The sequence below is a fragment of the Microtus ochrogaster genome, chromosome 1, assembly GCF_000317375.1.
Source record: "Microtus ochrogaster isolate Prairie Vole_2 chromosome 1, MicOch1.0, whole genome shotgun sequence".
Classification (NCBI taxonomy): domain Eukaryota; kingdom Metazoa; phylum Chordata; class Mammalia; order Rodentia; family Cricetidae; genus Microtus; species Microtus ochrogaster.
The window spans coordinates 109,729,510-109,753,444 of NC_022009.1; the positions used below are offsets into that span (position 1 = coordinate 109,729,510).

The 23,935-nt window shown below is 36.0% G+C and overlaps 1 pseudogene; it reads left to right on the plus strand.

Moving 5' to 3' along the window:
* The first annotated feature begins 1,953 nt into the window (after nt 1-1,953).
* The window catches only part of LOC113456049, a 163,892-nt pseudogene continuing 141,910 nt past the window's right edge, over nt 1,954-23,935 (plus strand).

A 23,935-nucleotide genomic window follows, 5' to 3' on the forward strand; every position in this document is an offset into this window, starting at 1 on the left:
GTGTAATTATTTCGGGTATAAAGCTAGCCGTGCAGGCGGCAGGGTGCTGGGGACGCAGCGCCCGCTGCTCATATTTCAACATCAAATAACCGATCAAGAAAATCCCTCACAAGCTTTTCTAGCAGTGTGTGTTTTAGTTGATTATAGATATAGTCAGGTTGACAACCAAGATTAGCCATCACAGTTGTTAACTGTAGAGTTTTAATAGATTTTCTTTATGAGTTGGAATAAGCTTCAAAGTACTTCTGGTTTTGAGTTTTTAACATGAGTGAGTGTTGAATTTTGTCAAAAACTTTTCCTACATTTATTGATATGTGCACTTGTGGTTTTTCTTTTTAGCCTGTCAATGTGACGAATTAATTTCAATATTGAGGTTGATTTTTAAATACTGTAACAGATTTGCAGCTTTGATCTGAATTTAATTTGATCATGATGTAAAATTATTTTTTTTTATATTTCTCAGTTCTTCCTACCTTCTCCTAAGGATCTTTCTGAATATATTCATGATAATATTTAGCCTATTATTTTCTTTCTTCTCTCTGCAGTGCTTCTACCTAAACTTTGGTGTCGGGATCATATCAGCTCTATAAAACAACTGGAAAGTGCTGCTGTGTCTTCAATTTTCTGGAAGAGATCCTGAAGAATCACTGTTATTTATTAAATATTTGGTGCAATTTTCACCTAAATCCATCTGAGCGTAGAGATTTTTAAATGTTAAACTCTTAAATTATCATTTCAATTTTCCCTAAATTATCCAAATTATCTACTTTCCTTGGGTAGAAAGTTAAAAGTTGTGCTTTTAAATGAGTCCATTTCGAGCTGAAATTTCTCCCAGTCATGCTTTTACAGATGCGGGGCTCTGTTGTTATTGGACTGGCGGTCTCTAAGGCTCTGTCATTGGCTGGGAGGTGTCTAGTGCTGTCATACGTGGACTGGCAGTCTCTATCTTAGTCTTTACCTGATGATGCAATTTTTTTGTTCCTCCTTCTCTTTTACCACCACTATTTCCCTGATTAAAATGGTATCACTTCTACAAAATTTTGCCACAAACTTTAGAGAAAAGTAGAAAACCTACAGAATATATACATGTTTGAGATAGTCTATTGAACTCTAGTTTGATATTCTAACTTTTGAAATTCATGAAATACACGAACACAATCACTCTTATTCAAAACAACAGTAAACATCAAAATTCCTTATTCATTTATTTTCTCCTAACTTTTTCAGTTCATTTATGTACCTAATTCTGATTTATTTGGGTTTCACTCAGCCTTTGTAAGAACCTCTAATAAAAATAAAAAGCACTGTAGTAGGAGTCAGCTTTTTCATTCCCAGCTGCCCAGACTTAAAATACTTGGTGTGTATTATGGAAGCCAATCTAACAACCCCCTTTGTAATATGTATTCATTCTATTGGTTCTGTCCCTCTAGAGATCCATAACACTATTCTTGTGTTAATACAAAATAAGTCTCAATAACTCAACTAAAAGCTGAAGAATCAATATAGTCATAACGTTAGTTGAGTAAAGGAAGGAATGAATGAGTACAGTTAATAAAGTGTCACAAAAGGTCTCAGGGAAGGAGTGGAAATTATGTTATCCAAAACTGGTGAGATATATTTGTAAATAAAAATTTATTGGCTCCTTCCTGATTTTACTTTTCTTCATATTGTTTAAGAAAGCTTTCTTGGCCACAGTGGCAAGATTTTATGAAATCAAGCAAGGTAATGGTTTCCTTACAACTTTATAATTTAGATATTTAGAAAAGGGCTACCATGTTACTGCCTACTATTTTGTTTGTAATGAACCTAATATTCTGTACTTTGTTAGTACAAATGAAAAGTGAGACTTTCAGGTGACAAGGGCACTGTGCACGTGTGTGTGTTCACAAGGCCATGAGTGTGTGTTTGTGTGTGTGTGTATGTGTGTGTGTGTGTGTGTGTATACAGCACGGCATGTGGAGAGAAGGTAAGTACAGATAAGGAAGTATGAGCAGGTGCAGGAAGAATACTTAAAGGAAGAAGAGTTGAAGCTAAGGTGAAGGGGATGCTAGAGATAGACTTTTTCTACTCCACAACACTGCTTCAAGCTGGCCCATTCTTCTGCTATGTTTTAAAGGAGCTTGGAAGTCATAAATCATTCTTGTAGTATGTCAACTGGAATTTTCTGAGGCCTATGGGGACAAATAAGCAAAAATTCAGAAAACTGCACTCTAATTAGTTAGGCCAATGGACAGTTTGTACTGCTCGAATGTAGGAGTATTCTGTGCCAATTTTATAAGAAAAGGACTGTGACCGGAAAATATGCAACCCTGCCGCAGAAATGAAATAAAGGTGAACCGTAGAAAGTGCTTTTTCTGAGCTCTGAATTCCCTCTCTCTCAAACAGTAAAGATCATATAAAATGAACAGGTTTGGCATTTGGGGAAAACTAACTGTGAGAGAAAAACAGAAAGAGAACAATACGAACATTTCAGAAATGATTACCTGCAGGAAAGCAAGCCTGCCTCAGAAACAAAATGAGGGTGACCAAGCACTTCTGTTTTCTTTGATTTACCAGGGAAATTGAGTTGAAAGCCACTTGGGCAGTAAATGCTGCCTAATATTAAAGTTTGTTTAACCTTCAGTGTATTTGTAAAGGACACAGGATGCTAACTCCACGGGGCTGTTTTTGCAGTTAGAATTGACAATAGGAAGGCTTAATTTCAGCACTATTTTTTTTTAAATTTTGCTTTGTATGCTAATGTGCCCTTTAATACTTTCTAATTTTTACTGACAAAAGAATACATTTGTTTTAGGGAGATGCTTAGCATAATTTGAAATCTCTCTGAAATAATTTCCCTTAATTAGCTAATTTAGGAAGATATATACAGAGTCTTTTTATGTAAACTTCCAAGGCTGATGCTTTATCAAAAATAAAATAAAAACTGATCAAATGAAGTATTTCGTTTTATGTTCCATTTTAATTTAATTTTTAAAAAATTATATATTATTTCCAATCTTCCCTTTATTTAAAATAGATTCTCTTTTCATATAACATATCTTAATTTTAGTTTCTTCTACCTCTACTCCTTCAAGTTCCTCTCCTGCCCTCAAGATCTACTTCCTTATCTGCCATGTATTAGAAAAGAATTGGCCTCTAAGAGATAGCAACAAAGCATGACAAAATAAAATATAGTAAGATAAAACAAAAATCATCATATAAAGTTTGGATGACAAAACCCAACAGAAGGAAAGGAGTCCTAAGAGCAGGCATTAGAATCAGAGACTCTGTCTGCTGCACAAGTTCTAAATTAATAAAACATAGAGCTGAATATTCAGGCAGATACTGAAAGTTCAGAGAGAGAAACGAGCAGTCCACAGCCAACGCTTAGCTTGCTAACTCTTCAGCTGAAAAGGGCACCTCCTACCTTATATGTTTCTCTCTGCCCAGCCATATCACTTCCTGTAACTAATTAACTAGTAACTAACTCTGCCCTCTGATCTTCAGGCAAGCTTTATTTGTTAGAGTACAAACAAGATATCACCACATCCATCTTTTTTGAATATAAATGGAGGAGGGATAGATGGGGGACAGAGGAGAGGTGGGGGGAAAGGCTGCGAGAAGAGGAGGGAGGAGAAACTGTGGCTAGGATGTAAAATAAGTAAACAAATAAATTATGTAAAATAAGTAAACAAGTAAATTTATTTTTAAAAAGCAATCAGAGACACTCACTTTCACTCTCAGGATCCCCATAAAAATACTAAACTAAAAACTATAACATACCTGTAGAGGACCTGGTGCAGACCTGGGTATATCCTGTTCTTGCTTCTGCAGTCTCTGTGAGCTCATTTGCATGTATCTTAGTTAATTCAGAGGACCATGTTTTCCTGGTGTCCTCCATCCCCTCTGCCTTTCCTTCTGCTGGGTTCCCTAAGCTCTAAGGGGAGGATATGGTGGAGACATCCTGGTTACACACTCTCTTTTGGCATGATGCCTTGCTGTGGGTCTCGCATCTGCTGTCAGGAGCAAGTGTCTCTGATAATGACTAGATAAGCTCTTGGTCAATAAGTAAGGCAGAATATCACTTGAAGTCGCTATATATTTATACGCATGTATGTGTGTATGTATGTGTATGCCAGTAATATTTGGTTTTAGCCTGGGTCTCTGTGATATTTAGTCTTTCATTTACGGTCACCCAAAAAGTGTCAGATGTGGGGTCCTTCTCATGGAGTGGACCTTAAGTCCTATCAGACATTGGTTGGCTTTCTCACAAGTTCTGTGACACCCCTGCACTAGCATATCTTGTAGGCAGGACAGGCTGTAGGTCAAAGGTTCTAAAGCTGGATTGGTGTTTCCATTGCTCTTTTGGTACCGTACAGTCATAAGTCCAACTTCAAGCCATCTGATGTGCTCTCCAGACTTCATGGGTGCACACATGCACAATCACAAACACACAAATAAGAAAAAAGCTGCAGGAGTGAGGGGAGGATATGGGGTACTGGAAGGTGAGCAGAATTAGGGTGCATGCTATAAAATTACCATAGAATCAATAAAGAAATTATGTCAAACTAAGAAAAAAGAAATGTAAGGGATGCTTTGTGTTTTCTCAAAATATAGTAACAGCTTAGCAGGACTAAATATTTTTAAATTTCCTCTTTGGATCATAAAACAAGATTAGTGAGTAAAAAGTCTATAAGGGCTCTTGAAAATTATTGCTAATAAATGAGCCCATGCTGTTTTTAGTAATACTCTGCTAAACCATGTGTATCTTTTCATTTTAATATTAAATGCTTGTATTTCTGCACTATATTTGATATCACTAGTTTTTTTCTTCAGTAAAGTATCTGTATTAATATTAAATAACCACGGAACAAGAATTAATCTACCATCTTTGAGGTCTACATCTACTAAAATCTTAGAAGATTCAGGGCTTTGAAGAAACAATGGCTAGATTGCAAATGAGAGTGGACTTGTTTCCTTGTAAGGAATTAGTTGGTTTCTTTATTTATTACTTTCCATGTTCTTGAAATAATATTTTAAAGTTGAACTGAAAATAACGATAATGCATTTTTTCAGATGGTATACTATATATGTAATATACCATTTTTTATTTTTTGTAATATTCCATTAAGTATATACATACATATTATACATAGCCAAATATTCTACTAAAAATCTTCTAGATTCTATGTTCAATGCTTTCATCTGTAGCAGGATAAAATAAGGACTTAAGAAAAGGAAAACCAGGAGTCTTTCTCTACACCAGTAACATTATGATGATAAAGAGTTAAATGGAAACACTCCATATACAATAACCTGGGATAAATACAGGAATAAAACTGACTAAGGAAGTCAATGACTTTGAAATGCGAATGAGATTGAGTAAGATGATAGAATGTGAAAAAAATCTCCCATGCTCATTGGCTGGTAAGATTAAAATGACCATTCTACTAAGAAGATTCACAGATTTAATGCAATCCCAATTAAAATCCCCATGTCATTCTCCCAGGAGTAGAATAAAAAAAGTCTAAATTTCACATGGACGTGCAAATACCTAAAGCAATCCTGAGCAAAAAGAATAATGCTGGAAGGATTAAATTCACTGATATAAGCCTATACTACAGAGCTATAGCAATTAAGCCAACATGGTACTGATAGATCAAAAGAACCAAATAGCATACCTAAATGTGAGTATATGTGATTACAGTTGTCTCATATTTGACAAAGATATAAAAAATGCACACTTGAGGAAAGAAAACTTATTAGATAATGGGCGTTTGGAAATCTGGATGTTCACATGTAGAATAACAAAGCTAGACCCATACCTATTACCCTGCACAAAACTTGACTCCAAATGCAGCAAAGACTTCGCTGTAAAATTGAACTACTGAGGCTGCTAGAAGAAAGGATAGGCAGTACCTTCTAATATATAGGCACAGGAAAGAAATCTCTAAATAGTATTCCATTTGCTCAGGAGCAGAGGCCAACTACTGAAAATCAGGACTTAATAAAACTAAAAAGCTTCTGTAGACCAAAAAAAAAAAAAAAATGCTGATCAGGTAAAGAGGAAACCCACAGAGTGAATCTTTGCCAGCTATACATTCACAAGAGGAATAATATTTAGACAAAGCAAAGATTTAGAAAATCAAAGAATTAAGAAAATGAAGTACCCAAGTAAAAACTGAGCTAAACTGATGTCCACGCACCCAAACCTAACTCCAGAACATCCCCCCTCTTCTGATTTTTTGGCCTTTTTCTTAAAGCTATGTCAAGCAGTCTTTTGAGCTTCATCCTGCTGTTTTGTAACAAAGCTTAGTACTGTCATTTCTGTGGATTTTACCAGTCATTAGGTTAAACATATAACAGAAATATGGAGACTACTTCTTAATCTGTAGTTAGTAACTACATACTGCAGGATGCATTTATTCTTGTTATGAAAAAACATGATGAAGATCATTTACTGGGCTGTGGGTTTAAAGTCCCATCTTTAGAATAGAGCTAGCTTCCACTAACACACAAGAAGGGAGTGGCATGTGCATGTATATATGTGTATATGCTCAGAAAACTTTAGTGAATGTTAAACATTCAAGCAACTACACTGAATGCATTATCATTATTGTTTTTTTATTGAGATTTAAGCACAAAAATGTGTGTGTGTGTGTGTGTGTGTTTGCATGCCTGTAACAATTGGTATTTGAGCAGCAAATCTATCTGTGTAGGTGGGGTTAAAATAATTTTGTGCAATTAGCACAAGAAGGGTTGATTTGGAAGGGGGAAGAGATGTAAAAAAGCAGACAACAGAAACCAGACAAATGAAGCTGAAGAAAAATCAGCATTCCTAATTAATGGAGCTGGTATGAAGTCTGAAAGAGCTCAGCCCCCGAACAGAGCACTTCTGTGGTTGACACTGCTCCCTAAGTTCCTCTAGTAAACTGTCAGTTTGAAGAGTGTCCTGGTTTACTTGTGTTCTTCTAGGAGGAGATGTATCTCAGGGAGTTTTATTTTTATTTTTTATTTATTTTTAATTGATTTTTGTTGAGCTCTACATTTTTCTCTGCTCTCCTCCCTACCTCTCCCCTCTCCTTCAATCCTCTCCCAATATCCCTATACTCCCAATTTACCCAGGAGATTTTGTGATGTAGATTAGATCTATGCGTGTCTCTTTTAGGGTCCTCATTTTTGTGTTTCATTTTAAAATAACATAATATGCTTTATGTATTCCAAATAGTGTAATTCTACTATGGGATGTGTACTATAAATTATAATTACACTGCCTTACCTTAGAGAAATATGATTTTATTCACTGAAATATCCAGTTATTTTAATAGAAAGTTGAGCTTGGCAATGAGAATAATAAAGCTAAAATATGAGGATACAGAACAAAGTAAGACAAATATGTGACAGGAAAACAAAACACATTGTCCATGGATCAAATGATGCAGCAAGTATGTTACATAAGTTTTAGAAACAACTATAAAGACAATATGATTAAAAACGTTTATGCCTTTCTGGTAGGAGACCTTATTATGTCTTTTCTAATCTGAAATAATCTTCAGGAAAAATAAATGGTGCCACTTACCATTGAATAACACTATTAAGAAAGAGCCTTCATGTTATAGATACAAAACCTGAGTCATCCATCGACATAGGAAGCCTGGGATTCAGGATGCAGACAGCACAGTTCTCACTGACCAATTCATTCACGTCTGCATCTGTTTACAGGGTAAGATGATAAGCGTGTGTCTGCTGACCTAGAGAAATTAGGAAATGACATCTCTTTCACTTGGCTCTCATTTTGCTTACTTCTACTATAATTCATCAAATGTGGCAGGACATTAAGAGGTACTATTCAGAAAGATTTTATTATTATTTTATTGCTTTGTCAAGACAATACCAAGTATATCTGGTTATTAAATACACTGCTTATTTTTCCTAGTAAATGTATCAATATTGCTACATAATTCTAAGTAAACTTGAAAACTGGGTTCGTCTGGCTTTCTTGGTCTTTGGGAAATACAGATAGTCCAATTCGCAGACTTAGGAAGAATTATCAAGCAGTCATTTCAATTCGTAAATACACTGTAATATTACCTTGCCTAGAGCAAAAACAGAGATCCCCATGTGGCCTCCAGTTAAATTTTTTGGTTCTGAGGTAGATTCAGAATTGACATTGAATCATAATATCTTTAACCTTATTTAGCAACAAAAGGTAAGATGAAAAGAAATTTCAAGCAGCAAATACACACACACAGATATATATACATATATATTCGGTATATGTATATATGTATGCATAATTGTTAGACAAAGGGGTATTTCTCACAGGAATTCACAATGTGTGTAATTTGTCTTCCACCCTTGTTGCAGTATGTGTAATTTATCTTGGGAAATGAATGGGGAAGAGGCACTGCAATCATTGAGGCTGCTTATTAGTCACAACTTAGCCATAGACTTCCCAGAGGAAAAGAGAAATCTTATAGCATTCTACAGTTTCTTGATGCTGCAGCCCCAGGAGGGACACTCACGCCATCAAGACACTGATTTTGGTAAGCGATTCTACACATAAATATTAAAGTATAAATTTGCAAGTTGCTTTGCTTATTTATTGAAATATATTAAGATATAAGAACATTGCATTTCTTGTGACCTGTCCAACCTCCCAACAGTGTGTAAGAAGTTGTCCTAAACAAGCAGAAGATCTATAAGCAAAATAAATGCTTTAGAAAAAATAAATGCTTTAGATAGTTGGCAGAACTGTATGTATCTGGGAATAAAATGTTTACTTAGGGTTATTAGTGAGTTTTATAACATGTCTGTGTGATGCAAGTGCTTTCAAATACTCCAAATTAAGATTCTGAAGGAGTCAGGTTTTTTACTATCTTATCAGCATAGACAGATTTTTTTCCAGCTACAATTTATTGCTTGGCTTTTGGCTTTTAGTATTAGAACATGCCACAATGTGAGTCTATCTGCCTTAATTTTGATATACCTAAGATAATAGGTGGAACCTCTCTATATTCTCAGGTGAGTGACTGGACACAATAGCCCAAGTTGGTAACACTAAGGGATCAGTCCCAAATCTACTCTTGCCTTTTTTTGTTTGTTTTCTATAAAATGCTTGATGTTGAAAAGAACCAAAACGGAGAATTTCTGTAGAAGTAGCAGTACCACTGGGAGAGGCCTGTTGTGGTAGCAGCCTGTACACCACCACTCCTGAGATCAAAAGAAGAGGAAAAAGTCAGGAATGTCAAGAGCGGAGGTGCAGGAGAAAGTTGAGGTTTGATTACACATGTTTATAACTCTTATTATTGGAGCATTAGACAAGTGGTCTTGTCCTTGATATAGTCAGGATGTCAGTACAGTTAGGCATTTATGTGAGTGGTTTACATGTAATTCTTGTCTGGAATTGGATATTTTATCTTTCTGGAACTCAGAAAATGAGAATGACATTATTATATATCAACCTTGGATTATCTAAACTTTTTTAAGGAAAATAAATACTTTAAAAAGTTTATTGTTTGTTGTTAAGGTAAGTTTGCAGTTTAGTTGCAAACCATTTTTTTGGAAACAAGCACTGTAAATGGAATGGAAGATTTACATTTAAGGATGATAAAATAGGGCAGGCAGTAGCAGTCACAGCTGGCAGTCCAGACAAAGAAGATGAAGAACATGGTTGCGATAGTTTTGTGGACATTGTAAGACCATGGCAGTATATGAAGGACTAAGACACAGTGGAAGTACTCCAGATACAAAGGGAATGAGGCTACCAATGCTAACTCCCGATAAAAGGGAAAGAGATTAATTAATCCTAAGATTTTTGAGCAATGACTTTCAATAAGTAAATAAATGAATAAATAAATAGGCAGATAAACAAATAAATAAGAAAACCCAGAATAAGACTCGAGTTTGGAAGAAAAAGGAATATAATAAAAGACGTGCATGTCCTCAATGGGCTCTTCAAATACGATTGTTCTGGAAGCAGATCTATGAAGACTGAAAAGAGCGAGAAGCTAACTTTCAAGTGTTACCCACACAAGAAGCAATGAGGATAGTGAGAATTTAATAAGTTTCTTTGTAGAGAGTGAGTTTTCTAATTGTTGATATTAGTTAACTGGTGTTTAATTTTCAAAATTTATGTCTTAGCAAAAAGATGTCTATATAAGTGAATATATGTTGTAACACCCAAAGAGATTGAATAATCATTCCTGTCGGTAGTTTTTAAGTTGTTGGAAAGTCTTTTAGAGCAAAATATGAATTTTAAATGTTAGGGTTTCCACATTTAACCTAATGTGCAAGTACAAATTGCATGCTAGTATGTGCACACACACACACACACACACACACACACACACTTATACATCTAGGGGACAAGGGAGAGAGAACGAGAGAGCAGACATCCGTATGTTTAGTTAGAAATTGTCAGAAGAGCACTTGCAAATGTCTCTTAAAGAAAAGACATAATCATGAATTTAATGTGATGGTGAAGGGTCTCTCCCTAACTCTGTTCAGCTCTGCTCTTATCCATAGAGTTTTGATTCTCCTTTCCTGTATCCTTTCTTAAAGCCTAACAATGTAAGAATACATTGTTTCCATGGGAACACGGGGAAAGAAGCTCTCCATGTCTTTCCAGTCCTTCCTCATTCTCTTCTTGAATTAGCACTTCTCTTTCTGCTTCTCCCATTAATCCCTGAAAGAAGAAAAATAGCTTCACAAACTTGTTCACAGGGGTCTTCACTTCCTAAGACCTTTTGTTGTTTCTCAATAGATGCGAGAGGGAAAGATTGTGTTAGTGTGACAATAACAGAGAAAACGAAGACAAAGTATCCCTATTTATACCGAGTAAGAGTAATTTTTCCTTTTTGCTGATAATAAAAACATATGTTACATCGCTTGCCTATTTCTCACATGAAGACCTTTAGGAGTAGGAATCACTTCTATCCACATCCATATGTTTAGTGAGAATATTATTAAATGGATGGACAAGAGATTCATTACTCTTGGAATTAAATATATTAGAATAAAGTTTTCCATTTACAGATTAAAATACATTGGCACTTCATTCTTAACAAAAATACATGAAGTAATATTAGAGATGACCAATGAAATGATTGAAGTCAAATCTGGAATCTAGATCTTCAATGACTTGCCCTTTAAGTCGGGTATACTGTGTCTCTTTGGAAGAATGGATGCATTTAGAATAATGATGTAGACTCGGGAACACTAACACTAGGTCCACTAACACTCAGCTAAGCCAGGGGACACAGCAGTCCTATGAGCAAATTATCACTTAATGCTCCTAGCATGACTTCAGGGGCTTGTAGCTTCTTACACAGCCTTGACTTATCGATTACCATGATAGCTAATAAATTAGTCTCATTATTTTCCAACTCTATCCATCACTTAGGATCAGAGAAAGCAGAGGGTTGTCATTGTAGTTTAAGTCTTCTTACATGTTATGTAGGGCAGATCTTGTCAATTGCTGTGCTTTTATATGTTTTTCTGTTTTGAACATATGAACAATGGGAGAAGCAGCCTAGCACTGATGTCTTTAAATCAATATTTGTTTGTATAAAACGTGGCCCATTTGTTTCTGTTGTTTACTCCTCCCTTATATTTTTCAGAGTTTGCGTTTATAATGAAAGTTTAAAAGTTTGCTATCATTGACAAACCTCGTCTTAATTAGCTATGACCTAATTCTATGAGATGAATTGGAAAACTTCTTTTCTCTATAAACACAAAGTCTCATAATTATTCCATAACAAAATCAACAAAGGACTTGAATATAGGTATTATATGTGATTCATTATAAAAAGTCTCAGTTTTAAAATATCATGACAATTTTTCAATACTGAAAGAACATTATTAATATTTCATTGTAATCATCTTCACTGCAGGAGAATCTAAGAGAAACGTCTATTAATTGCAGTTCTTTTATCGCTCTCTCTAATTTGTGATGTCCATGCTAATCCAAGTGATCAGATAACATTGATCAGAGATAAACACTGAAAAGCTCTGCTCAGTATCCTAAAATCACTCCTTTATCTGATGATCTCAACAAATAAGCATCTCAACTTGCAATTAGATGTAAAAGCTAAGATGATTTTTATACTCAGAACTGTGAGACCAAATAGCAAAGTGTCTCTCAGTGTAACAGCTGAAAGAAATGTTCATAAAATAATTGAGACTTATTTATTTATAACTTTATTTGCTGATTTCTTGGAATCTTATATCAAATCCTCCATAATTTTATATAAAATTAAGCTAATAGCAGCTTATAAACTGAAGTCAAGTGTTTTTATGTATTTGGGGTTTATTCACTCATATATGTGTCTGTGCACATATATATGTATGTGTGTATACATATATATGTATTGTGTATATATACATATACTATATATGAGAGAGAGAGTTAGACTATAGTCAGTATGAGTTAGATACATACTAAAAAAACGAGGCAAGAGGGTAAAGTTGCAATAAGAAAATAAGTGAAGCTGCATAAAACCTGTCATGTCCCTCCCAACAAGTTCCGTCTTCCCAACATCATCCCAGCAGAATCCTGACTGGATTCAGAGTGATAACACTTCTGACTTAAAACCTCAGTTGACTTTAGATTGAAAATCACCTAATAACTTTAGCTGAACAGAAAGATCTGGGTGTCCAAGACATCCTAACTTATTGTAGCTACTTAGCCAGTTTGAATTCGTCATTCCTTGGACTTCTTCACATGTGGAAAAATACATCTCTTTAGCTAAGCCAGAATAACTGGGCTTCTGCTACACATTTTGGAGCTAATCTTTGGTTCATAAATACATCTCTCTTGGTTATTAACATATTGTTTAGCATAATAAATACTGGGAGAAATTCAGCAATTTTTACAATAATTTAAAATAATCTACATAAAGTTTTACAGTAATTATAAAACTTATTTCTTTACATTATATGCAATATTTTCCAATATTAACTTTCCTCAGGGATCTCACAGTGTGGTATATAAATTCAGCGCTGTGGAACTGCAACGTAATCAAAATTCTAATTCCATGCCCATAGCCATAACTGCCCTGGAATTTCATATTTCTTAGAAATCACCACGACCAGTGAGATTTGTTTATGTGAATCATTACTCAAAGAATTAGCATCCTAGATTTGCATAAACCTTGGTACATCAGTGATACTAGAAAGTATATGAAAATTATCTCTAAATTTAACTTTCTCCTTTTTCTGACTTATATAGGAAGGCTGTTGGATGAAAACTTATACATGTAATAATCTATCTAATTTCAAAGAAGAAAAGAAAAGCACACAGTCACTTTTAGAGTTTAATTGATGTTTCCCTGTTTCTAATATAAGCCCAAGGCAAGTATTCTCTTGCTAATATCTGAGTCCCATCTTCTAGCCCTCTACTTTATGATTAGCAGAAAAGAGCTAGTTAGTTTCCCTTTAAACATATGTAGAATTTATGGAAATCTACCAGCTACGAGTATGTAGAACCTGAGCTTTGCTTTGCTAGCTATAACTCCAAACTCACCTATATCATCCCCACTAACCAATATCAAATCTATGAACTACATGGTTGGGTTTATCCCAGAAATAGCCCCATTCCTTGATACTAATTTGCTTTATTAACTATTTTGATTGCCACTGTGAGCAAATATTTGACATGAAGAAACAATAGGCAAAGAATATTTTAGACCATATTTTCATGGTAGGGAGATATCACATTAGAGGTTCTAGCTGTGTTTGTACTCCCCAAATTCGTGCCATCAGTTCTAGACCAACTGTTTAAACATTTGGACTCGTGAAGCACATTTACATCGATATAGTAGTAAACTATAGCACTGAAAATGCTTTGTTAACAGTAAAGTCTTTTTGACAGTAGTATCTAAAAATGAGAAATGTATCTACCACATACAATATATATTCTACTTTCAAATTTTTCCATTAAGTACACATAAGTCTCAAAAGGAGTAAAAGCTTTAATTCTTCTATGATAGTCTCAAGGAAGAAGCATAGAAGAAAAAATAATTGAAAATATTGATTCGCTGTTTATATTTATAATAGAGTTATAAATTTCTTGTGGGAGGTCCTGTCTATGTGTTGCTTTTATTGGTTAATGAATAAAGGAACTGCTTTGGACCAATAGCAAGGCAGTTTCTTTATCCATTAACCAATAAAAGCAACACATAGACAGAAGGACCTCCCACACCATTTTCTCATTTTTGTAAATTTGTATTCGCTCAGTAGCAGTTTTATTAAAGGTCAAATATAATTATATGTTAACAAATAACTAGAAATGGACCAGCTGTTGGGCAATTCTTACACAGCATGGTTCTTTTTACTCAGTTTATCATCTAAGCCAGACTGTAAATGCCAGTTCCTAGGGGAAGGGACTGCATGAAACCTGAGAGAGAGCAACCAAACTGTGATCACAGTTAATGATAGTTAATGATAGTTTTTGCAGCAGTGAGGGATGGGAAAGTCAGAGAAGAGGCACTGAGGGATGTGAGGGATGGGAAAGGCAGAGAGGCAGAGAGGCAGTGAGGGATGGGAAAGAGGTAGTGAGGGATGAGAAGGTCAGAGAAGAGGCACAGAGAAGTGTAACGATGCTTCATTATGTATAGGGTGAGGGCTCTGGGCACTGACCAGGAACTTTTTGGAACTACTTCACAGACCTTGGACATCAGTTGAAGGGACATTGATGGTCAAAGTGTTGCACTGAAATAATCAATGAAAGGGCCTTTGGAAACCACAAGAAAAAGAAAAGAGGGAAACTAAAAAAACACATGAGTCACTCAAGGTGATTCAGTGAATTGGTGTGAGGAATTCTGAAGCAGCTGGCAGTCTGTGAAGGTTGTGGACTTAGAGTGAGTTGTTCTCTAGCACTTCTTGTATAGAAAAGCAAACTGTGATCAGTGTTGAAAAAAAAAAAGAAGCAATGTCATAAACAAAAAACATTCTTAGACAAAACACTTGGTCACAGGATCTTTGGAAGAAGGTGTATGAGACAGTAGAGAGGTAAATTCTCAAAGTAGGTAAGTATACGACAGAACACTTGTCCGAAAGAGCGGTTATCTCTCTTGCTAAAGCTATCTCAGGTGAGACCAAATACAACACGTCAGAAATGTGAGAACACCAATGGTTTCCACCACTTAGGAAGTTATTCTCAACTTATCAAGAGCATGTGTACAGTCATAGGGTGCTTCCTGTGTGATAAGACTATTGTAAGGACTGTGGGGAACAAATATATGACAGGTATTATTCCTTCTAAATTTCTGGGTGATGCTAGAGCTAGTTACAGGGCTCAAGGAACACACGGATAAGAATGCGTTGTAAAATAGGACAGACGACAAAGACCCGGTAAAAATAGAAAATGAAGTCTTGTCACAGTGAGGTCAGAAAAAATTAACTTCAGAAGACAGGAAAGATAAAGTGTTCCTGAAATACATGGCCAAGCTGCACATAGTTGGGAGTTTTGTTGTTAAATATAGGCACTCCTTTATTACCCTGTAATCTCCATCTGACTAAGGGAAGCATGTTAAAACCTTGTATAGCTCAAACCTCATGCTAGAATGTGTCTGATAAATGGAAAAACATCTGCAATCTTCCTAAAATAATAACTGAAATTCACACATTTTGTGTAGATTCTTGGATGATTCACGGTACTTCCTCAACAATGCATTTTGTATTGAAGAATATGCACATATGAAAAGAACAGAATGTATTTCTAGGTAGTCAGAACCTTAAAGATGTAATTTATTCTTCCATAAATAACCTCTGATATTAACGGAGAAGTTAGACCAGTAAAACAAACAAACAAACAAATAGATGGTCTCTCTATGCATAAAAATGCATTAACCACATAATAAATATAGATAGTGTTCAGGAGTGCTCACCAAAATTTGAAAAACTGCAAACTATGAATGGAAAGATAGCACATATCCTTTAAAAAGAGGGAGGATGTTTTTGTGGGTTTGTGCTTATTTTATAAAACCTATACATGTAGTTTAGTTTGTATATGTATATCCAAAGCCCTTATACAATGCTAAATATAGAAAAACAAAACTTTTCCTGTATCACTAAAAGTGTCAGAACAAAATCATACAATCGGAAAGGACTTAGAAGAAACTGTGAGCTTGGGATTCACAGACACAGATTCACCAAGAACATCAAAATCCACAGGTCACACTTCCTTCTGAGTTTTCAAATCAATACTGCAGTATTTCTTTTTTAACAGCCCAATAGCAATTAAGAAGAGAAGATGGTGGGTAAAGCTGGGACTCTAATCTGAACTTTCTGTTCTTTATATTTTAGATGTAGTACAATCTCAGAAGTTCACTTAGTCCTCTGCCTCTATTTACTCAGGAGGAAATTGGTCTGATTTCTGATAAATTTGAAATACTTCACTTCACCTTTTACTGTCTCCCTCATTAGCCGCATTCTTTCTTAAATTGGTATTCAAAAGAAAGTGATGTTTTCCCAGGAGAAACGATTGCTCTCTGCGAGGTTTCCAAAATTATTGCTCACTCCAAGTGGCGTTGGTAACTGGCAAGGATAATTCTAGCCTTGCCTGTCAAGCAGACAAACAGAAATAATGATCGGTTCAATGATGAGCTTCCTACTGCCGTGCTCTGGGGACCCCAGCCGACCTCTCTAATTTGACCTCACTAGGCTTCCCTTCACTACGCGGTTTCTGTGCAGTCCGGTGATTTCAATTGTGCAGTTTTGATCTGTATTTTCCTTCTCTTTTATGCTGGCACACTTTATGTGGGCATAAAATCTCCAGTGAAAACATCCTTGTGGGGCTCACCACAAGGATGGGTTCCCAGCCTTTGAATTCTTCCCTGGCCTCATGCTCTGTTCTTGAAAGGGAATTGTGTTTATTCATCTGATTGATTGTTCACTTTTGTCTTCAGCTTGCTATAATTTTTGTCCCCTTGAGTGCTAATGTGATATTAGAACAGAAGGGAAGAAAGGAACACATGATTTGTCACAGCAGAGAGGGAAAGCAATGTCACAGAGTTTGACAGAGACACCCCACACCATGCTAGCCCTTCTATCAACGCTAAGTCCCTCCGGCATAATGTGATTTCTGCCTCTAGCAACTGGATCTTATTTAAATTAAAAGAAAAAAGCATTAAATGCCTATCAAGACAAAATCTGTCTCCACTTTTCTCTTATTGTTTGCCACACAGGCTTTAAAATTCCTAACATCGGGGAGGGAAAGAGATCTCTCTTTAGAAGGAGCCATTAAGGGACTACGGAGGAAACCAATGCTAGGAAAATTCCACATTCAAACACTGGGCTGAGCTCCAGGAGTCCAGTTGATGAGAGGGAGGAGGGCTTATATGAAGAAGGGGGGCGGGGATCAAGATCATGATGAGAAAACCCACAGAGACAGTTGACCTGACCTTGTGGGAGGGCACAAAATCTAGACCAACAGCAGAGGAGCCTGCATGGGATGGAACTAGGCCCGCTTCATGTGGGCAAGAGTTTTGTAGCTTTGTCTGTTTGTGGGACCAGAATAGAATCTATCCCTGATGTATGAGCTGGCTTTCTGAAGCCCACTTCATATGATGGGATGCCTCGCTCAGCCTAAATGCAGGGAAAGAGACTTGGTTCTGCCTCAACTGAATATACTAAGCCTTGTTGACTTTTCATGGAAGACCTTACCCTTTCTGAGGAGTGGAGGGGTAGTTTGGGGCAGGGTGGGGGTGAGTGGGAGGAGGTAGGTAAGAGGAACTCTGGTTGGTATGTAAAATGAATAAAAAATAGTAAATATTTACAAATAAATAAAAAAAACCCTCCTAATTCAACTGTTAGCAGTCTTATCTAAAAACGTAACTACTGCCATTGCAATCCACTGTTAAACTGATCTTAACTTCCACACCTCTGTCTTCATCCATACTTTGTCATGTGACTTTTCATGACTCCCTCTCAAAAAAAAGAATGCTTTTTTTTTGTCTTCTTAATTCTGAACTTGGTTGTGTGACTTACTACCAGCAGTGGGATATAACACTTGAGAAAATAAGCACCTAAATGTCTGACACAATCCTAAACCACGAAAACATCCATGTTTGCCTGCTCGTGACTTAACGTACAAGGAAGAGGATGTCAGTGTAGTCACACCCATCAAGGCCTTCCTGAATCAGCTAAGAGCCCTCCATAAACATGCATACAGCTTCACTGGAGACCAGCAGAACTTCCAAGTCAACACAGCTGCTTACAGACCACAGGAACTCAGCCAAAGACACATGAACATCTTATAGTGAGAAAGATGATAAGTGATAGATAGATGACTAATAGGAAAAGTGATAGATAATAGAGATGATAGATAGATAGATACATAGATAAATGCAGATAGACATACTAATAGACACATGGAAAGATGATAAATAGATGACATATACACAGACAGACAGGATAATTTATATATATATATGATAGATGATTATTATGGTTCTTAAGAAGGGGTTGCCTGTGATTATTTTATCGGGTCAATAGAAATTGATATCAACAAGTATAGACAGATATATACATATATATATGCCTAAATATTGATATCAATAAGTATAGATGCATATATATGTATAAATATATGTACATGTTGTGAAATAAATACTGAGAGATGTTATGGAAGGCAAAACTGTGTTTCTGATTATTTATGTGTAATATTCAAAAATCTGCAAATAAATGCTACATATAATTTAGAAACATTAGTGTGTCAAACATAGAAAAAAGACCATTTTTTCTTATAGACACATGACCTAAAAGCCTTTTTCCTAAAAGCAGTTTTCTGAGTATTCAACTACCTTTCATAGTTCATGTATAATCTTTGCTTTTTTACATTTTGGAGGTAATTGTATATTAATTATTTAGTTTTCATGATATTTTTGTTTTATATTAACAAATACTAAATCTGTAACAATAGATCATTATTTAAGAGGGCCAGAAGTTGGGACTATGAGGTATTTTGTTACTGCAACCCATCCCTACTGAATATAAGTCCTAAGTCATTAACAGAATTAAGTATAATAAGCTCAGGAATCTTGACACAGTTCAGGTGTGAACTGTTTCTGCTAACCATGTTGTATTTCCTAGCCCAGTGTTTCTCCATGGACTAAAACATGTTAACTTCACTTTACATACTGTAAAACTGGAAATATTAATAGTTCAAACATTATTTTAAACTGGGTAATGCATTTTAAGCATTCAAAAGCTGATTAAATGTAGTAAGAGAGAGAAAACGATGGCCACATCTTCATAAAATGATGTGTATTTGATAAAACCATGAAATATATTAACTGTCTGGCCATGGATCGAAATGCATTTCTCTTTATATAGTGTTGTTGTCCTTAGTGTTTTCAAGGTTACAAGCAACTTAGGGCACTTACTTTGTGTGTTCAATTAATGCCAAGGAATATGAAAATGTGGCACAAATCAGAAAAGCAATAAAAATGTATTCTTATCTCAATAAATCACACACACACACACACACACACACACACACACACACATATATATATATGCCCATTCTCAATCAGCAAATGGCCAAGCCTAGTTTAAAGTATGTACTTTTACCATGTGAACAGGAAAATTAAATATAAATACTAATCTATGTTTTACAAATTAGTTTAAATTAAAATCAAGAAATAAGCCAACAAATCCACAGTCAACATTCTAGTCTCTTCTTACACCCATGATAGTGATACCAAGCTTCTTCCATATCAAAAAAGTTATATATGACCCCCAAATTCAGAAAAAATGCATAATTTTAAACTTGAGAGAATAGATTTTGAAATGTCACCCCCAAACACTGTTATTTTCCTTACTATTATTACGTAGTAATGGCGCCATAATGACAACAGTAGAAGAATCAGCAGGACTGGAGCACCATTGCAGTGAGGTCCACAGCATATGATATGTGATCTCAACTTCCTATGTAAAAGAGCACAGCAAACATGCTCAAGGTTAGAAAAATTAATTCTGTTCTGATGGTGTCAGGAATGCTTTTGCTAGTTCTCAGTAGCAGAAGGCTTAGGCTGACAAACATACGTAAACCACAAACCACTGGATTCTACTTTACCACAATAATAAGGAGTGGCGTATCTCTGACTCTTTTGCCTGCTCTTAGGACTCTCTTTCTCCTATTGGGTTGTCTTTCCAGGCCTCATATGAGGCTTTCTGTCTTATTTTGTGCTGTTTGGCTGTTGTCTCTTAGAGGCTTGGTCTTTTCTGAAGAGGGAATGGAAGGGAGTGGTTCTGGGAGAGAGTGAAAGTGGTGGAGGAAATGGAAAGAGTAAAGGAAAGGGAAACTGGGGTGGGGATGTATTGTATGAGAGAAGTATCTATTTTCAGTAAAATAAAACAAGCTATTTCAATATTGAAAACTATTTTATTATGTGAGACATGGGTGCCCATTTTCTGGATCCTTAGAAGTCTTTATATGTGTAACACCTGAAATGTAATTTGCTTTCCCTCCACTGAAACAGATAATGCCCTCAAGCAAATGCTAGTTTCATAACATACCCCCTCAATACCTCGTCATCTTGACTAAATGGCTGCAATTAACACAGCAATCTTATAAGGTACACATTGCAAATTGGGTACTCCATCTCAAACTAGAGACAAGCCAGCTGTAAGCGAGCCAACACTGACTAATCTTTGTTAACAAAACTTCTGAATCTAGTCATGCCCATGTAGTGCAGAGAACAAAAGGGAGAGGTAGGCTTCACCACCTAGGTTTGAAACATTCAGTATGGTTATTAATAAAGAAAGTACTTTATAAATTGACTGGAAATAAGGGACAGAATCAGGTAGGTAGGCAAATAAACAGAAAGACTTAAATTCAGTAATACACTAAAATAATGTTTTATGGTCAATGCCTGTTTCTAGTTCAGGTGCTCTGACATTGTTATACATTGTTCTACTTACTTACAAACTTAATAAATCTTTCTCCTACATTTTAAGAAATTTATTATTCAAATTTATGTCCGTACATATCTGAACTGTTTCTTGTGTGTCCTGATTTGAACTACCCTGTTCTACTACTGTTATGGGAATTTAGAGGAGTCCCATCTGGAATATCACATGACTGGGAAAACTGAGGTTCCATCTTGGGGTTCTTAGTCTTCTTAATAAAATAATGTAAGAACAGTGAGAGAAGGAAGTTTGAGGACAATTTTTTTTATCAAATTTTAAAAGAACAACCACGGAGCAGTCAAGCTGTAAATCTCAGCAGAGAACGATGGAAAAGAACAGAGAACACCTGCCAACTGTAAGCAGTCATTGTGTTCAGCAATGAGCCACAAAGAACAGAAAGTCCAAAGTCCAGGAAAAGCGCTAGAAGAAAAGAAAAGAAATATTTTTTTGAGTACAGAGTCAGGAACACAAGCAGGCTTAACCCAACTACATGACCATGGCTCCTAAAGCGACTAGGGTCAGGAAAAAAATATCATCTTAGTAAAAGAATAATTATTTCTCCTTTCTCTTTAGCATGGGTTAAGGTGACTCTGCCTTCCCGAGGACTGGTTCCTTAGCCAGGAAATTGATCTGACCAATAGAAATGTTAGTTCTCCGTTTAGTAGAGTTTATTCTCTTCAAAGGAACAGTATAGAAGCCCAAAATGTCAGGGAAACCTTGGCTAGGAAAAAATAAAAAGAAGAAAAAAAAATTCACTTTTCTGAGTAAAGACTCAGAGGAGTGGACAGGTTTAGTTCAGCCACATGGCTACGGGTTACTGGGATATGGCTCCAAAAGCAACTACAGTAGGGGTGGATGGAGACTTCTTCAAATTTGTCTGTGGTAGGAACTCAGAAAAGTTTGGAGACACTGGCTAGAAGCAAAACTCAATGAGAGATTCTTTTCCATTTCACATTTTGGACTTGTCATTTTGAGCAAGGTTGAAATTGTTAAGTCTGAGGACTCTTGGAGATGGCCTAAATTCATTTCATGGTATAAATTAGACATGAGGTTTTTGGAGCTCAGGGTAGAGTGCTGTAATTGAGGGGCCATATTTGGCTATTGAGTTGACAGGAGGTAGAAATATGATGGGTCATCTTTACTGTCAGCTTCAATTGACTTAGAAACCAGGTTAGCAAAGCACACCTGTAGCCGTTTCTATGGACATAAGCCTTGCCCTGCATGCTTGGCTTCCCCCACAAGAGGCTGGGAAAATGGTAAAACATCAAGAGCAAAGAAAATCCCAACTAGCTTTGCCATTCTTCTCTTTCCCTCTTCTCCATGGTGCAAGCTGCTGCCATACTCCCTTACTAGGATGAACTGAAACTGCGACCCATAATAAATCGTACCTCCTTTAAATTGAAGAAAAAAATGTATGACTGGAAGCATATGGGGATATAAATGATAGAGATACTTATATTGCATGCCAGGATATAAAGTTACTACAAAAATAAGAAGAAAGAAAGTTGTCCTAGGAATACACAGAGTATGCGAGCTGAAAAACTGCAAAAGCTAAGTGGAAAAGGACATGTGGTCAAACTTAAGCAAATCAACATGAAGTGCCGCTATTCCCAGCAGCTGTCCCTCCAAGATTTAAACCCGAAAAGGGGTTTCTCAGAAAAGGGGGGTAGGCATAGTTATCTGACATGTTGGCAACACAAAATGAACCCAGGTGGTAGTGACTCCTTCAGCTTTTAGATTCCCTATGGCACATGGCAAAGGACATGAGTTAGAAGATGGAAGAGATACACTGGTTTTATGAAGTTTAAATTTTGACAGTTCTCTGAGGAAATTACTATGATTGGCACCTTGCAGTGAATAGTCTATGTGAAGCCACTGTTGCCATTTGGTTGCTCTTCCTTTTCTCTTGAACCTCCATGTTTCTATCAAAGGTAATTTCTCTCCTTTTTCAGGAACTTCATTAATATTTCCAATACAGTTTGTGGTAAAGAATTTTCAGTCTTTCCTCATAAATATCACTTTATTTTATCTTACCACCACTTTTGAAGGATTTTTTTTATACAACAAAGGACCCGAGTTGGGTGGCTATTTTATTATTATACTCTATAAATGTCCGGCTTTGTCAATTCTCTCGTGAAGTCAATCAATTATTGTTAATGTTGTGAGAGCTGATATATTTTGTCTTAGGCTCTTTATGATTTGTTTTCATCTTTGTCTTAAAATACTTCCCCTGTGATAGAGTTAGTGGGATTTGGCTTGTTCACATTCACATTTAGAATGTATCGGAGTTTTGTTTCACAGATTTTCACAAACTTCAGCTTTATTGTTTTAACCATTTTTGAAACACTTTCAAACATGTTGGCTTCATTCACTGTTCCTACTGCTATATATCTCTCTCCTTTGATTGGAAAGACACACACACACACACACACACACACACACTGTGTCCATGTACCATTCATGATTTTGTATCACTTTTGTTGTCTTTCCTTCTGCAGTTCCATTTTTCGTGTACATCATTTTTGAAGCCATGTCCACATGCTTTTAAATATATTACATTATTTAAACTTTTAGCTCTACACTTTCAGTTTATAGATTCCAGGTCTCTGGTTAATTGCCTGAGTAGTCTCTATCATCTTGAACATAGTAGTTGACATTGATTTAAGGTTTTAATTTGTCTCCTCTATCAGTCTATTTCAGCCACAAGGCAACTTTTGTTATTACTTTATCTTGAATACATTCCTTTACATACCTGCACACCGATTAGCTTTTCAGGAATTCTCTTCATTATACACACACACGCAGAGGGTATTTATATATGGGGGGACTCTACATGATAATCCCTTAAGAAATTATCCATCTCATTTACTGACTCACAGACAGAATGCTGACAGATTGTCTCTGATTTAAGGTTGTCTATATTTTCAGATATTTTAGGACTTGGATTCTATCTTCTTGTGTGTAGAGCTGTCAGCATATGGTACTTATCATGTCCTCTCCTTCACGGATAACTTTTACTGCGGTCGTTGTCACATCAGTG